This window comes from Carcharhinus amblyrhynchos, chromosome 30, assembly GCF_965287045.1.
Source record: "Carcharhinus amblyrhynchos chromosome 30, sCarAmb.v2.hapA, whole genome shotgun sequence".
Classification (NCBI taxonomy): Eukaryota; Metazoa; Chordata; class Chondrichthyes; order Carcharhiniformes; family Carcharhinidae; genus Carcharhinus; species Carcharhinus amblyrhynchos.
Genome location: NC_137353.1, coordinates 6,463,439 through 6,481,704, shown reverse-complemented (window position 1 = coordinate 6,481,704; position 18,266 = coordinate 6,463,439). Strand labels below are relative to the sequence as shown.

The window sequence follows — 18,266 nt, the reverse complement described above, 5'->3', positions numbered from 1 at the left end:
GGTGGTAAATACTAGCCTTGCTACAGACGCCTACACCCAAAGAACATAGTTTAAAAAAAGACACAAGAGATAATACAATTTGCATAATATTGATACAGTGATGTGACTTCACTCCCACAGTTTGAGCTTTGTATGTCTCAGGACACTTTACTAAGTGTGAATTTCTCTCCATGAATTACAACAAGAACCTCTCTGGGTCATTAATTGCCCACTTTCTAAGTTGCACAGTTTTGGTGTGGGTCGCTTTGGCAGTGAGAACCCCACGGTGTTAATTTGTAGCTAGATTTTCCCCAGCTGTACTACGAACACAACACGTTACGGAGGCCATTCAGCCCATCGTACCTCCTGAAGGAGCTAGCCAGAGAGTCCCATTCTCCTGCCCTTTTCCCATTACCCTGTCGCAAAAGTGCGACAGATTGCCCTGACAGGTTTAATTTAGCTGTCTGCGGAATCCAGATCTCAGATTCTCGCACCCCATTCGTGCTAAATATATCCTCGAGCCTCCCACACGTGCAGCTTTGCTTTTTTTAATCGTTAGTGGGTGGGAAGGAAGTGGAAATTGACCACTGCTGCTGGGAACCACACTTGCAGATGGTACTCTGTGCCAGCTGTTTAATATTGATGTCACGTTATGGAACACAGGCGCCAAACTCTGCCGTTAACCATCCCAGCTGGTGGCGGCCATCCCCAAACAGTTCCTCTTTCGTAACCTCCCTAGTGCGTTCCTCTTTTTCATAACCACCCTGGGCAGCAAGGTGGCACAGCGGTTAGCATTGTTGCCGCACAGTGCCAGGGACCCAGGTTCGATTCCCGGCCTCGGGTCACTGCCTGCGTGGAGTTTGCACGTTCTCCCCGTGTCTGTGTGAGTTTCCTCCAGGTGCTCCGGTTTCCTCCCACAGTCCAAAAATATGTGAATTAGGTTGATTGGCCATGCCAATTTGACCCTGGTGTCGTGGGGATTGCAGGGTAAATGTGTGGGGTTGGGGGAATAGGGCCTGGGTGGGATTGTGGTCAGTACAGACTCGATGGGCCGAATGATGGGTGGGCTTTGAGGAGTTAGAAGGTGAGTTACTCATTGCAGTATCCCTAGCCTCTGATCTGCTCTTGTAGCCACTGGGGTTATGTAGCCAGTCCAGCTGAGCTTCAGGTCAGCGGTGACCTCTAGGATGTTGACAGTGGAGAATTCAGTGACGGTAACACCATTGCATGTCAAGGACCGGTGGTTAGAGTGTCTGTTATTGGTGAAGGTCATTGCCTGGCATTTGTGTGGCACCAATGATACTTGTCCCCAACTCAGCAACATGGAGACTCCCATCTCCTTGCATTCTTCTCAGAGGTCTAGCACTGCCAAGTGCAGGATTGTGAACTGCTCCCCTGTGCTCTCTCCCAGTGGATGGTGTTGGAGTAGGCTGGATTCATCAACTCTCCTCCCTCTCTCTCTGATTTCCACTGGGGCAATGGAAGAAGGAATCAAAATCCTGCCAAAAGCCCAGTGATGGACAGATTAATTTAATCCAGATTTCAGTTTGTTTTTTGGGGCACTGGGAGTGGGGGGGGGATAGGGCAGCGGTGTTGTGGTAGATAAGTTCAAGTTCATTTGGACCCAGTGTCACATCCACTGATATTTTCTTTGAGTTTGAGATCAATTTGTTGAGAGTTTCCTCCACGTGCTGTAACAGCAGAAGCCAACAGTTGAGTTTACATAAGTGTGTTCCTTGTTCCTTCTTTATAAATATCTGGCTCGGTAGTATGGAAGTTGAGATTCGCTGAAAAAAGACATGTTGTCGAAGCTTTTCACCTCTGACTCATCAGGACACCTTGCAGGAATACCAAATGTAAAGAGAACAAGAATTTGTACTTGATGATGAGAGAGTGCTGATTGGTTGGCAAGTAGACTCTGATTGCTATAGGTGTTGCTATTGAGAAAGCACTGATTAACTGATGGCTGACAGTTAACTGCCAAGCTTTATTTAAATTCAAACCAGGCAGGTTTACTCTGGTCAAGTCGTTGCCCAAGGGAATGAACCAGGGATGGGTGATAGCCTAGAAAAAGGTTAGCAGTTGACAATTGATGCTCCCTTTACATTTGGTATTCTTGTGGGTTATCCTGATGGGTGCAAGACAAAAGGTTTCCGCAACATATCTTCTTTTTTCAGCAATGCTCGTGTTCATTTTATGTTGCATTTTTAACAGAGAGACATCAGAGCCCAAAAACCAGGAAAGTCTGATCCCATTAACTAAAGGAGAACTCAGTGGAAATACACTGTAGATTAATGGACGGAATCTTGTTTCATCACTAACAGAAACTGATTTATTTCGGGTCAGTGGAGGATCCAACTTCACACTTTTAACTAAGTGACAAATACCCTTTCAGCACTGTGTCTGGAGAATAAGAGGTTTTGCATCCACATAGAATCCCTACAGTGCAGGAGGAGGCCATTTGGCCCCTCAAGTCTGCACCATCTCTCTGACAGAGTATCTTATCCAGGCCTCCACCTCCCCCCATCCCCGTAACCCCACACATTCCCCCTGGCTAATCCGTCTAACCTACGCATCTTGGGACGCTGAAGGGGCAGTTTATCATGGGACAGTCCACCCATCTTTGGGAGGGAACTGGAGCACCTCACAGACACGGGGGAGAAACTCCACACGGATAGTGACCCAAGCTGGGAATCGAAACCAAAAGAGAAAATGCTGGAAAATCTCAGCAGGTCTGGCAGCATGTGTAAGGAGAGAGAAGAGGTGACACTTTGTCAAATCGAACCCGGGACCCTGGCACTGTGGGGCAGCAGTGCTAACCTCGGTGCCACTGTTCCTCACAAATGGTGAGAACCAAGACTGTGGGTATTGCGATTATGGGTAACGTACTTTGGTGGGAGCTTCAGTTATTTTTACCTGCGGGGAATTTAAAAGGGAGTTGTGGCTGCTTGCAGTCGGAGCAGTATGTCTCTCTGAGCACTGTGAAGGTTTAGCTTGAAAGCTGGTGGGTAAAAGCCGTGTGAAGACGAATTTGGTTTTTGCAACGAAGCAGCTCCGAAACCCCCTGGTAAACGATAAGGATGTGATGTATTCTGCTGCTTCTTTTTTTAGACCCTGGCACTTTGAGGACACTTTCCCCAAATGGCTGGTTCGGCAGAGTGGACTTAACTACGGAATAGATGTTGAGAGAAGCCGCAAAGCACGGTAGATGGGTTTGTCCATCTGCTGTGGGTTTGAGTATCGTGTCTCCCCCACCCCTACATTTCCCAGAAACGCTGTCAGAACGGACACCTTGTAGTGAAGGTGTTGTTAAAATAGGCAGCTTCCCCTACAAGGCTGTAATCGAGAATGGGGCTATTGTGAGAAAGTGTTAGTTAGAAGTGGGGGGAGGTAAGGGTGGGTGTGGGGAGAGTGCGGGTTTGGAGTGGGGGGGGGGTGGCAGGGTTGCTGGTGGTTTTTTTCTGAATTGCCGTGCATGTAGTTTCTGTTCTGCAGTTGGACTTCCTGTTATTGTGTTTGTGTGCGTGTGCGTGGACTAATTAAACATATCTCGCTATTGGTTTCTAATCATCCGCTCCATTCTGAGCTGACCACATGGTTAACAGGTTCCACTTGTGTTCACACTGTAATGACAGCTTGCTTTTATCTGGCTCCTTGAACGTAGCAAAATGCCACAAGAGCACAATCGATTAAAAATGCGACTATCTGCATTATTGGATTCCAAGCCAGATGCTGAAGTGTGAAACTAGATGCAAAACCCTTTTCTTTATTTGCAGAATGCAGCATTACATGCATCTGTCTCCCATCTACCATTTCCAACAGTCTCAGCGGTCTCCCTTTATATGTGCCCAAGATACTTAATTAAACAATGCCTTTCGCTTGTGTATCTCAACAATATGATAATCAGACCATTAAGAGACACAGGACATGTAACCAAAAAGGTAGATTTTTAAGGAGAATCTTAAAGAAGATGGATTTAAAAATCTTAAAGAAAGGCAGCACGGTGGTTTGCACTGCTGCCTCTCAGTGCCAGGGACCCAGGTTCAATTCTCGGCTTGGGTCACTGTTTGTGTGGAGTTTGCACATTCTCCCTGTGTCTGCGTGGGTTTCCTGCAGGTGCTCCGGTTTCCTTCCACAGTCCAAAGATGTGCAGGTTAGGTGGATTGGCCAAGCTAAATTGCCCCTTCGTCTCAGGGGGCTAGCTAGGGGAAATGCATGGGGTGATGGGGATAGGGCCTGGGTCGGATTGTGATTGGCGCTGACTCGATGGGCTGAATGGCCTCCTCCTGCACTGTAGGGATTCTGTGATCCTGAGAGAGAGGTTTATGAAGAGAGCTCGGGGCCCAGGCAGCTATAGGCACAGCTGTCAGTGGTGGAGCGGTTAAATCAGGAACGCTCTTAATTATTGTAGATTTTTTTTCTCTTGAGGGATATGGGCAAGGCCGCCATTTGTTACCCATCCCTGATTGCCCTCTGAAATGGCCAAATAAACCAATCAGTTCAAGGGCAGTTAAGAGTCAACCACATTGCTATGGATCTGGAGTCACATGTAGGCCAGACTGGTTAAGGATGGCAGATTTCCTTCCCTAAGGGGGCATTAGCAGGTGATAGGTTTTTACCACAAACAGCGAGACTTTTCCAGTCGCTGTTTCTCTCAATTCCAGATTTTATTCATTGAATTTAAATTCCACCAGCTCCTGTGGTGGGATTTGAACGCACATCCCCAGAGCATAAGCCTGGGCCTCTGGATTACTAGTCCAGTGACATTACCATGACACCACCGTCTCTCCATTCCTAATGCCAGAATCGTAGGTGGAAGATGTCACAAAGGCTGTAAAAGAGTGACAGGGATCGGGAGGGATGGGACCACGGAAGGGTTTGAAGATGAGGAGTTGGGACATTGTCAGACTGAGGCCAGGGTTGCTGAACAGCTCCAGGGCAGAGTTACGGGAGGCAGTAGTGTGGTGGTATTATTACTGGACTAGTAAACCAGAGATCCACAGTAATTCTCCAGCGACCTGGATTCGAATCCCACCAAGGCAGATGGTGAAATTTGAATTCAATAAAAATCTGGAATTAAAAGTCAAACGATGACCATGAAACCGTTGTTGATTGTCATAAAAACCCATCTGGTTCACAAATGCCCTTTAGGGAAGGAAATCTGCTGTCCTTCCTTGGTCTGGCCTACGTGTGACTCCAGACCCAGACGATGGGTAATAAATGTTGACCCAGCCAGCGATGCCCATTTCCTCGGAATGAATAAAAAGAATTGTCTGTCTCTGCTTCTCTCTGTTGCCATGGAGACGGTTGGAAATTATGGTCTGGGAATAAGTTTGTGGATGGGTTTTGTTGTCCCAGTATTTGATTGGAGGAACTTTCCTCTCAGTGTGAGGAATCACAGGCAGTGAGAGTATAACAGAGGTGGAGGTGAGCTGGAGCTGGGATCTTGTTGGTGTGGATATCGAACCTGAAGCTATAGGTTTGGATGCATTCATAAAAACAGAAAATCTCTAAACGTGGCAGGAATATTGATTCAAATGGTTTTACTCTGCATCAATGCTGGAGTTAGGGCCCAGTCTGACCCTGGAGTGAACAACCCCTGGAAGGTCGGTCTCTCTTTCCCATTTCTCTCTCTTCCCCTACTCCACTTACTCATCTCTCTCTCTCTCTCCCCCCTACATCATGCTCTCTTCCCCCCCCCACCAGACCTGCACTCGCGCTCTCCCTCTCTCTCTCCAGTCCCTCTTGCGCTCTCTCTCTCTCTCTGTATGTCTCTCTCCTCTCTTTTTCCAGTCCCACACTCACTCTCTCTCCCCAGTCCAGCTGTCTCTCTCTTCCCAGCTGTGCTCTCTTTGTGTGTGTGTGTGTGTGTGTGTGTGTGTGTGTGTGTGTGTGTGTGTGTGTGTGTGTCTTTTTCTCTCTCTCCAAAAGAGGAAAGACTGGAAAATCTCAGCGGGTCTGGCAGCACTTGCAAGGGGAGAAAAGAGCTGGTGCCTCGAGTCCAGATGACCCCTGGTCAGAGCTGATCTGGAGTCATCTGGACTCACAACGTCAGCTCTTTTCAGATGCTGTCAGACTTGCTAAGATTTTCCAGCGTTTTTTCTTTTGGTTTCAGATTCCCGTATCCGCAGTAATTTGCTTTTATCCACTCTCTTTCTCTTTCTCTTTCCCCAGTCCCACTCTCTCTCTCTCTCTCTCTCTCTCTTTCTCTCCCCAGTCCCACTCTCTCTCTCTCTCTCTCTCTCTCTCCCTGTTCTCTACCCCTTTGGTGTTGCTGCAGAGCCCTATTGGGTGACTATGTGGCGTTGATGCACTGGACTCTGCTGCTCAGAGGGAGCTGAAATAGACTATTTCTGAAGCTTCACGGAATCGTGATGCATGTTTGTGATGGTCACAGCCCTTGGCTGCTTTGTATCTAAATATTCTGCAAATCGTTCTCCTCCTCTTGTTGGGTTTAGCGCTTTGCAGAACATGTTAGTGTTTTGCACACTGTGTGTATTGACAAGGAAGGAAGCTGATTGTAACAGTTATCATGCACATGGTTCAATGAGAGAGCATAAAATAATGTTCTTTAGTCTGGACTTTCTTCAGGACCTAGAGGGACTGTTGTAGACAGGACCTAAAGCTGTTTCTGCACTAGCAGTGGGACTAAAGTATCCAGGGCTTGCTCTGGATTTATCTACATCATCGAATGTGTAGTTTGACTTCTGATATTTCTTTCTTAGAGAACAAAACTTGCGTCTTTGACCAAGCTTTTGTTCCAAAGAGCAGTGCTTAGCACTGCTGCTTCACAGCCCCAGGGACCTGGGTTCGATTCCTGGCTTGGGTCACCGTCTGTGCGGAATCTGCATGTTCTCCCCATGTGTGCGTGGGTTTTCTCCGGGTGCTCCAGTTTCCTCCCACAGTCCAAAAGGCTGGTTAGGTGCATTGGTCTTCCTAAGTTCTCCCTCTGTGTACCCGAACAGACGCCGGAGTGTGGCGCCCAGGAAACTTTCACGGTAACTTCATTGCAGTGTTAATGGAAGCCTACTTGTTAAACTAATAAATAAACTTCAAATCTGTTTCCTTGCACTTTCAACACAGAGTCAATGTGCGCAGAGAAAGGGACCATTAGCTTGAGTAAGTCTGTTCTACACATAGAGTCTAAATGTGTATCTGCAATAATAATGTCTGGAAAATTCATTTCAATCAATGTGTAAAAAATAAACTTTAACAAACAATAAGTATACTTTTGAACAGTAAGATGCTAAAAGGGCTTTGGGAGGCTAATGGTATTATCACTAGTCTATTAATCCAGAAACTCACCTAATGTTCTGGGGACCTGGGTTCGAATCCTGCCACAGCAGGCGGTGGAATTTGAATTCAATAAATGAATCTGGAATTAAGAATCTACTGATGACAATGAAATCATTGCTGATTGTCGGAAAAACCCATCTGGTTCACTAATGTCCTTTAGGGAAGGAAATCTGCCACCCTTACCTGGTCTGGCCTACATGTGACTCCAGAACCACAGCAAACGGGGTTGACTTTCAACTGCCCTCGGGCAACTAGGGATGGGCAATAAATGTTGGCCAGCCAGTGATACCCATGACCCACGAATGAATAAAAAAAATTAACCTTTTGATTTGTTTAAAAAGATCCACCATTTATGTAATGATTACGTTTTCAATTAAGTTCCCGGTTGGTGGCACAACTGCTGCCAGGGTTCGATTCCCGGCTTGGGTCACTGTCTGTGTGGAGACTGCACATTCTCCCCGTGTCTGCGTGGGTTTCCTCCCACAGTCCAAAGATGTGCGGGTTAGGTGGATTGGCCGTGCTAAATTCTCCCTCGGTGTACCCGAACAGGTGCAGGAGTGTGGCGACTAGGGGATTTTTCACAGTAACTTCATTGCAGTGTTACTTGTGACTAATAAATAAACTTTTGGATTTTTGTATTCTATAACTATCTGTAAACAAGGCAGACGATTGCGCAGCCCTTGTTCTGAGGGACAGCCCCATTCGCTTTTCCTAGAATTGAAGTTCTGATTCTGTTAAAAGTTTTGGAAGAGTAACTAGAATACTGTTGCGAAAAAGATACTAACAAATGTTTTGCAGTCTCTCCTAATTCTAGTTTATTTATTATTGAGGCCCGAGCCCCTGGCTCAGCTGTCGCTTGTAGCAAAGCACTTGATATTCCAATAATCTTCCTTATGAAAATATCTTCTCTGACTCCCAACTGAACTTGTAAGTGACTTGCATCCAGGTTTTTCCAAGTACTTCCCAACTAGTAAACTTGGCTCTCAGTAAGTGCCCCAGGATTTACAGGAAAGGCTGGGTCATTTAAACATCACTCCACCCTCACAGCAGATTGTGTTGTGTTTTACAAGTTATAACACATTTATCTTTGTGAAATATTGTGTATTCTCAAGGATGATCCAATGATTTTTGCTCTGTTATGAAAAAAAGCTCTACTTTTCACCGACTTTGTGTAAAAGCTGCCTCTGGCTTATCAGAGGGTCAAAATCCAAACTGTTAAAATCAAAATACAATCCAAGAGGTTTGATTCCATTTTAAATGCTTAAATAATGCTAAAAATGAATACTGGTTTAAAAAAAAGTGCTTAAAACATTTCTATGTTTTAAGTCTTGTTTTTAATATTCAAAGTATTAAACTGATAACCATAGGAACCTTACAGTGCAGAAGGAGGCCATTCAGCCCATCAGATCTGCACTGACTCTCTGAAAGAGCATCTTCCCTTGGCCCATCACCTCTTTCCCCCCCACCCCCCAACACCCCATAACCCCACACATTTACCACAGTTAATCCATCTGACATAGACATCTAGGGACACTAAGGAGGCAATTTAGCATGATCGATCCACCTAACTTTGGACTGAGAGGAAACCCACGCAGGCACAGACAAACTCCACACAGGCAGTGACCCAAGCCAGGAATCGAACCCCAGTCCTCGGCACTGTTAGGCAGCAGTGCTAACCGCTGTGTCGCCAAGGTGGGTTGCAACAGATCGTTGCCATGGCAAATGGTTGAAGCCATCAGTCATGTTGTTATCTCTGTGCAATTGCCATGGTGAGGGCAGCAGAGTTTACTTGACAGGGTGGGGTTTGAGTGTGGAACTCCCTGCCCTCTGTGCACTAAGGTGACCCAGGGATATATTTCTTGTGCAATAAAGGATAGGGAGCGTGGAGATACACTGACAGTACTTTTACATCAAGTCTCGTTTGACTGTCGGAGCTTCACATTAATGTCATTGTTCATTTTTGGGCTTGTCTGTGTGGATACATGCGTAAGCTTATTCCCGGTACAATGTTGAAATCTCCCAGCCTTTTAGCGATTGATATTACAGCTAAGCTGTTAATTCACCATCCAGTTAGTGCCGTCAGACTTGACTTTTCAAGTTCTGTTCCAGGACTTGAACCTTTATCCCGGGCTGACATTTCAGCTTGATTCTCGAGGTGCAGTTCATGTACAAACGGCAGGCAGTTTGCCTGATATCTGCCTTCCTCCTTGGAGCAAAGACACCAGGGAGCAGGCTCAGTTTGTCCCGGGCTCTGCTGTGGATAAACGGGCTGCCACATCTGCCGAAGGAATCAGTCGTCGGTCGAGCGTCTGGAACGTGTCGTGAGGTGTTACTGGCACAAGCCGGTGCTTGGGAAAGGGAATGGGGCTTCCCAGACCAGCTGGGATCCACACCTGCCCTTCCTGCTAAACAAGCCACCCAGCTGGCTGGAGATTGGCTCTCTCTATAAACAGCAACAGGAAATTCTGGAGGGATTTTGAAGAAATTCGACACCATCCAGGACAAAGCTTGATTGCTATCCCTTCCACAAACATTCAATCCCTCTACCACTGACAAACCATTGTCTGTTGACTTGAGAAGCTGAGTTACAGAGAGAGACTGAATAGGTTAGGACTTTATTCCCTGGAGGGTAGAAGAATGAGATTTAATAGAGGTGTGTACGATTTTGATGGGTATAGATAGAGTGAATGCAAGCAGGCTTTTTCCACTAAGGCTAGGGGAGGGAAAAAAACCAGAGGGCATGTGTTAAGGGGAAAAGTTTAAAGGGAATATTAAGGGGGGGGCTTCTTCACGCAGAGAGTGTGGGAGTGTGGAATGAGCTGCCAGAGAAAGTGGTAAATGCGGGGGTCACTTTTAACATTTAAGAAAAACTTGGACGGGTTCATGGATGAGAGGGGTGTGGAAGGATATGGTCCAAGTGCAGGTCAAAGGAATAGACAGAAAAATGGTTCAGCACAGACAAGAAGGGCCAAAAGGCCTGTTTCTGAGCTGTAATTTTCTGTGGTTCTATTAAACGTTGGCATTAGTGTGTACCATCTTCAAGATGCACGGCAGGATCTCACCAAGGCTCCTTAGGCAGCACCTTCTACCATCTAAAAGGACAAGGGCAGCAGATACCTGGGAACACCACCACCTACAAGTTCCCCTCCAAGCCCCACACCATATAACACCGATCCTTCACAGTCGCTGGATCAAAATCCTGGAATTCCCTCCCTAACAGCATTGTGGGTGTACCTACACCATAGGATGGTAGCATTTCAAGAAGGCAGCTCACCACCACCTCTCCAAGGGCAATTAGGGATGGGCAATAAATGTTGGTTTACCCAGCGACGCCCAAAGGCTACAAACAAATTTTTAGAAAAAGGTACACAGCCTCTGAAAAGATTGGTTCATATTTCTGGAATTTGCCCGTGGCAGAATATTCTGTTCGCATCTGAAATGTGGCACAGTGGTTGCCTCACAGTGCCAGGGACACGGGTTCAATTCCAGTCTTGGGTCACTGCCTGTGCGGAGTCCGCACATTCTCCCCGTGTCTGCATGGGTTTCCTTCGGGTGTTCCAGTTTCCTCCCACACTCCAAAGCTGTGCGGGTTAAGTGGATTGGCCATGCTAAATTGCCCCTTAATCTCCCAGGATGTGTAGGTTGGAGGGATTTATGGGGTAAATACATGGTGTCACAGGGATAGGGCTATCAGAGTGCAGACTCAATGGGCCAAATGGCCTCCGTCTGCACTGTCGAGACTCTATGATTTTAAATCATTTTTCCCAACACCCGCAGACTGACTGGGTTTATGATACTTTGCTTTTGATATTTAACTTTTTATAATTTTCTTCCCCCTTTTATTTCTGTCTTTCTGAATTGGAATTTTAATTATGAAGCGAGCAAATTCTAAAGTTCTTTTATGAACAAGTTGGTTAAGTTACAATATTTATATTTACAATCTCCCGGCACAAGGTCCAAGTGAACGGTTGTGAATTAGACCAATGATGTTGCCTGGTTTATCTCGGAGTGGGGCCTGTCTCCTCTCGGTAATACTTCAGGTTTTGCATATCACCACGTTGACCATGTTTTATTTATTTTTTTTAATCCTCAGAAGCGAGTTGGAAAATGCCGGCGCGAGTGTGAAGCTGTTTCAGTGGAAAGTCGGACGGATGGTGATGGAACCGGGAGTTCTGTAACTCGTGTTTACTTCTGATGCAATAAGGTTGGTGCTTGTTTCTGTTACTCGAGCAGTCCTGCTTCACTTGTTCAGTCTCCGTCTGGAGTAGGAACCGGAAGATCCCGCTGGGGGGAGGGTCAGAAAATCCTGATATATAGAAACCAAAAGCAGGAGCAGGCCATTCAGCCCTTCAAGCCTGCTCCACTATTCATTATGATCATGGCTGCTCATCCAACTCAATAGCCTGATTCCCCCCTTCCCTCCCGTATCCCTTGACCTCTTTAGCCCCAAGAGCTAGATCTAATTTCTTCTTCAAATCATTCTGTGGGAGTGAATTCCACACATTCACCACCCTCTGGCTGAAGAAATTTCTCCTCACCTTAGTTCTAAAAGGTTTACCCCATATCCTCAACTATGACCCCTCGTTCTGGACTTCCCCCACCATTGGGAACATTCTTTCTGAATCTACTGTGTCTAACCCTGTTAGAATTTTGTAAGGTTCTATGAGATCCCATCTCATTCTTCTAAACTCCAGTGAATATAATCCTCACTGACTTAGCCTGTCCTTATGTGACAGACCTGCTATCCCAGGGATCAGCCTGGTAAAATTTGTTGTACTCCCTCTATAGCGAGGATATCCTTCCTCAGATAAGGACACCAAAGTGCACACAATACTCCAGGTGTGGCCTAACCAGTGTCCTGTACAATTGCAGCAAATATCCCTATGCTCAAATGATCTCACTATGAAGGTTAACATGCCACTTGCCTTCTTTACTGCCTGCTGTACCTGCCTGCTTACTTTCAGCGACTGATGAAAGGTCTTGTTGAGTGTCCACCTCTTTCAATTTGAACCCATTCAAGTAGTCTTCCTATTATTGCTACCAAAGTGGATAACCTCACATTTATCCACATTATACTGCATATAGGTGTCTCTCTAAAATATTGGCGGCACTGTCGCATAGTGCTTACCAGTGCTGCCTCGCAGCGCCAGGGATCTGGGTTCAATTCTAGCTTTGGGTGACTGTCTGAGTGGACTTTGCATGTTCTCCCCATATCTGCGTGGGTTTCCTCCGGGTGCTCCCGTTTCCTCCCACAGTCCAAAGATGTGCTGGTCAGGTGGATTGGCCGTGCTAAAGTGCCCTTTGGTATCAGGGGCACTAGCAGGGTTATGGGGATAGGCTTGGATGGGATTGTTGCTGGTGCAGGTTTGATGGGCTGAATGGCCTCCTCCTGCACAGTTGGGATTCTATAATTCAATTAAAAAATAACTTGTCATACAATTGGATTTTCTGAGTAACAGTTTCTATTTAATTAATATTCCAATACTTAAACCTGTTGCTTTATGAGTTCTGCTTTTCATTTTTTAATACAGGTATTGAATTGTGTATCTGTTGTAGAATCTGTGGGTGGTTGGTATTGTTCCTCATTACTTCAACTGTGAGAATCTTGTTCTCTCAGAGCTCTGTCTCAGTGTTCCAAGAAGGAAAATGTGTGGGGTTACAGGGATAGGACCTGGATAAGATAATCTCTCTATCAGAGAGTCAGTGCAGGCTTGATGGGCCAAATGGCCTCTCCTGCACTGTAGGAATTGTATGATTCAAGTTTCAGACTCCCTTACCTTTGGGAAAAGATATTGACTATCTAGCTGGTCCATGCCTCTCATTATTTTATAGACCTCAATAAGATCATCCCTCAGTCTCCCGTACTCCAGACAAAAATATCCCAGTCTATCCAGCCTCTCCTTGTAAACCAAACCATCAAATCCCAGTAACATCCTAGCCGTGATCGTATTGAAAGGTGGGAAGAGGCTGAATGGGCTCCTATTTTCTGTTTTTTATGCTTGTATACGAGTGCCGTGAATAGAGTGGGATTGGTCAGTGTCCTTCCTCGTAGCCTGGAGTGACTGAACTCTGATCCCTTTCCTCTGAGAAGCTCTGGTGGTCGAGCAGCAAATTATACTCCGGTGACAGCCACGATGTGATTGGCTGCTGGTGTCAGGAGCTGCTGCAGTCAGTAGCGAGAGGTTTGTGTGAAAAGTGAATGTGACAGTTTAAGCGTGTTGTTATTGACTGAGGGCTGCAGCTGCACAAAACCTGCTGGTTTCCTTTCTTTCATCTGTTGGTTCGTTTTTCCGGCAGGAGCCCAATTCATCCGCAGTTTAAAAAAACACTGCAAAGAGAAAGAACTTGTGCAACAGAAATGGTTGTGAGTCAGCTGTGAGATAGACCAGAATGAATGACCATTCACGTTTACTATTCTCTCTATGGGCTGTCATTAGCAGCCTCCCCCCTTGTTTCTGTGGCTATGACTCATCTTTCATTCTCTCCCCCTGCAGTATAAATATCTCCCGCTTTCTGTGCCTTTTAGCTTTGACAAAGGGTCATCTGGACTCGAAACGTCAGCTCTTTTCTCTCCTTACAGATGCTGCCCAGACCCGCTGAGATTTTCCAGCGTTTTCTCTTTTTGGTTTATTTAGAACAGAATGAATTCCATGTTTCGCTATTGTAAAGCAATCTTGGTTGAATTAGAATTTTGGGTACAGAGGGAGGCAGTGGTATTGTCACTGGGCTACTAATCCCAGGGTGGCACAGTGGTTAGCACTGCTGTCTCACAGTGCCAGGGACCAGGGTTTGATTCCTGGCTTGGGTCACTCTCCTCATGTCTGCGTGGATTTCCTCCGGGTGCTCTGGTTTCCTCCCACAGTCTGAAAGACGTGCTGGTTAGGTGCATTGGCCAGAATAGGCGCCGGACAGTGGCGACTAGGGGAATTTCACAGTAATTTCATTGCAGTGTTAATGTAAGCCTTACTTGTGACTAATTAATTAACTTTAACTTTAATCCTGAGATCTGGGGCACTGCTTCCTTACAACGCCAGGGACCTGGGTTCAACTCCAGCCTCGGGTTACTGTCTGTGCGGAGTATGCACATTCTCCCTGTGTCTGCATGGGTTTCCTCCGGGTGCCCCGGTTTCCTCCCACAAAGATGTACAGGTTAGGTGGCTTGGCCATGCTAAATTAGGCTGTGTGGTAAGGGGGTAAACATATGGGATTATGGGGATAGGGCCTGGGTAGCATGATCTGTTGAAACCACTCATCTTAAGGACAGTTAGGATGGGCAATAAATGCTGGCCCAGCCAGCAACACCCACATCCCCGGAATGAATAATTTTAATATGTGTGTTGTGAGACCAGTATTAGTCCTTTACGCTTGTTCCATTTATCGTTGGCTGACAGGATGACCTCCCTGATCCATTTGTTTCATTCAATCCCTCACTTTTTTGAGTTTGGCTCTATCAACAAAGTTGTGCGTGTCCACTATGGCTCAGGGTAGCACTTGCCGGCTCGGAGTCAGAGAGGCTGTGGGCTCAAAATCCCTCTGAGATCTCCAAAGCCTGTGCCGGTCCTCCAGTGCTGCACTGTCAGAGGTACCAGTTTTTGGGCGAGATGTTGGTCCCAGGTCCTGTCTGGGACTAACGTGGATGCGAAAGATCCCACAGCACTAATTTGAACAAGACCATGAGAGAGATCCCTGGTGCTCTGAGACCAATCCTTCCCCCTTAATCAACAGATTACCTGATCGCTATCACGCTGCGGTTTTTGGGATCTTGCTGTGCACAAATTAGCTGAAGTTTTTTCTACATTGGAACAGTGACTTCAAGAGTACTTCATTAGCCATAAATCTTCAGGTGCTCCGGTTTCCTCCTTCACTCCAAAGATGTGCAGGTTAGGTCGATTGGCCATGCTAAATTGCCCCTTGATGTCGGGGGATTAGCAGAGGAAGGACAGCAAGGAACTGGAGCAGGGTGAGTGGAGGAATGGTCTGGAGGCAACGCAGAGAGCTCTGCACATGGAGAAGAATGTGAACCAGAATCTGCACAAACTCTTCTCTAAGAAGACAGAGCCTCATCTTTGTGACTTCCTGGAGTCTATTCAAATGAAGAAATGAAGATGAGCAAGAGACCTGGAGGTTGCATCACCAACCTGCAGAGACTGGGAGCCCCTGGACAGTTAGCTGTTATACCGTTAAAGGTTCAAAATAGGAGCTTCTCCAAGCTTACTTGCGTCTACAGTTCTGTCCAACTCTAGACTGACCCCTAGATAGAGGTCATGTGTTGTCTTACATCACTGTCCCACATTAACCCTTTATGTGCCAGATCCTAATACTACTCTACGTCAGCCCCACGAGCCTACTCTCTCCTGACTGTGACTTCAGTTCCACTTTCCTGTCTTCCCTCCATAACTCCTCACTCTCTTCAGTCAGAAACCTGCCTTGAGAGAATTCCACAGATCAATGACCCTCATCTCGGTCTCAAATGGGAAACCTCCAATTTCTAAACTGTTTCCTTGAGTGTGGGCTCCCCCACGAGGAGCAACATCTTCTCAGTGTCTGCCTTGTCAGGTTCTCTCAGGATCCCAAGCTTCACTAAGATTATCTCTCATTCTTCTAAATCCCAACACCGCAAGAAACTACAAAGTGTTGTGAATGAAGCCCAACCCATCACACAAACCAGCCTCCCATCCATTGACTCTGTCTACACTTCCCGCTGCCTCAGAAAAGCAGCCAGCATAATTAAGGACTCCGTGCACCCCGGGCATTCTCTCTTCCACCTTCTTTCGTCGGGAAAAGGATTCAAAAGTCTGAGGTGATACGCCAACTGACTCAAGAACAGCTTCTTCCCTGCTGTCATCAGACTTTTGAATGGACTTACCTTGTAGTAAGTTGATCTTTCTCAACACTCTAACTGTGACCTGTAGCATTACATTCTGCACCCTCTCCTTTCCTTCCCTATGAGCAGTATGCTTTGTCTGTATGGTGCCCAAGAAACAATACTTTTTCGCTGTATCAACGTATGTGACAATCGTAAATCTAATCAGTGGGAGTAGGCTCTCGTTGGGCCGAAGGGCCTGTGTCCCGTGCTGGGTTGTTCTCTGAACTGGTTCTAATGCAGTTGTATCCTCTCGTAAGCAAGGAGACCAAAACCATACCATAGGGTGTGGTCTCACTAAGGCCCTGTACCTATGTAGCAACACTTTGTTACTTTTATACTCCCCTTGCCCCTACAATAAACACCAACATTCCTTCCTTCCTAATCACGTGGATCGTACAACCAGTGTCAGGTAATCAGAGGATATGATTTAAGTTTGTATCTTGTTTTTTTTAACCTGCATTTATTGCCCATTCCTGGTTGCCCTTTATCAGAAATCAGTTGAGAGTCAGCCACATTGTTGTGGGTCTGATGTCACACGTAGGCCAGACTGGGTAAGGATGGCTGATTTCCTTTCCTTAATTGCCCTTAGTGAGCCAGATGGTTTTTTTTTTCTGGTTTCATGGTCATCCTTAGACTTTTAACTCCAGATTTTTATTGAATTCGAATGCCACCACCTGCCATGGTGGGATTCGAACCTGTTGGTTAAAAGCAGCTGTCCATTCTGAAACAGCTGTGCATCAGAAGTAAGTAAATTATGATTAATGTACTATTATTAGAGAGTTTACTGACTTGTACAAACTTTTCTCGGGAGCGTAGATGTTTGAGAATGAACACAAAACAGCAACATCTGGTGTAGTAAAGTGGTAATGATATTACTGGACATCTAACCTAATAAAGTCACAGTTTATATCCTCCCCCGAACTTTTCCAATAGCTACAGCGAATAGACAGTGGGGTGGAACTGGTGAGAGGCTGCTGCAGTGAATCAGCACACACACACACACACACACACACACACACAATGCTCCCAGTACTCTCCGTCTGAGCTGTAACCATTCTTTAACTCTGCTTTCTCTGTTCAGTTTAAATAGAATGAAATAATCTAGATATTAAATCATAAACAACAGCAGTAATACTTGACCATGAAGCAATCAGCTTCTCGTGGAAAAAAAAACATTGATTCATTCATGGCTTTTAATCGCCATCACAAAACAGGTTATTTAGTGACTCACTGTTCATCACTTATTATTTACGCGGTTTGTGGGAGCTTGCTGTGCCCGAATCAGATGCCACATTTCCTACATTGCACCATTTCAGAGATTGCTTCATTGGCTGCAAAGAGCTTCAGAAGGTGCTAAAGTTGTGAAAGATTTGATACAGATGATGCTTTTTTTTTTGGACTGGACTCTGACTGTATGGCTGGTCTGTAACTCCCAGTCCTGCAGCAACATGCTCCAGTCCGCACTGCCCTGAGCAAAGCAGTCAGTTGTATCATAATTTCCCCTGGACAGCACGGAGTGGACAATAACTACTGACCCTACCAGTGACACCCACATGCGAGCGAGGGGCATGCCAGCACAGAATATGCACACACTCCAGCACGGAACAAAAGTAGCCCATGGAGCCTGCTCCAAGAATTCAATTTTTTTAAAAAAAGGTGAAACAGGCAAGTTCATGCAAAAGGCTCATACAGTGGTTAGCACTGCTGCTTCACAGCTCCAGGGACCTGGGTTCGATTCCCGGCTCGGGTCACTGTCTGTGTGGAGTTTGCACATTCTCCTCATGTCTGCATGGGTTTCCTCCCACAGTCCAAAGATGTGCGGGTTAGGTTGATTGGCCTTGGTAATAAAATTGCCCCTTTAGTGTCCTGAGATGCGTAGGTTTTGAGGGATTAGTGGGTAAAATACATAGGGATATGGGGGTAGGGCCTGGGTGGGATTGTGGTCGGTGCTGACTCGATGGGCTGAATGGCCTCTTTCTGTACTGTAGGGTTTTTGTGATTTCTATGATTTAAAATACAAAGAAATTCCTTAATCCTCAAAAGTAGCTCAGGGAAAGGTTTTTGAACAGAATTTATTTTAACCGAATTAAGGAGTGATATTCCTATTTTGTCCTCTAGCCCTGAA

The 18,266-nt window shown here is 46.1% G+C and overlaps 1 protein-coding gene across 3 annotated transcripts in view; it reads left to right on the top strand.

The window, feature by feature from the left end:
* The window catches only part of pik3cd (phosphatidylinositol-4,5-bisphosphate 3-kinase, catalytic subunit delta), a 214,945-nt gene that overhangs the window by 44,800 nt on the left and 151,879 nt on the right, over positions 1–18,266 (top strand). For all 3 annotated transcript variants that reach the window (XM_080215123.1, XM_080215121.1, XM_080215124.1), the window contains exon 3: positions 11,369–11,479. The gene's annotated coding sequence lies outside the window, so the exon portion shown is untranslated. The remainder of the gene's footprint in view (positions 1–11,368; positions 11,480–18,266) is intronic.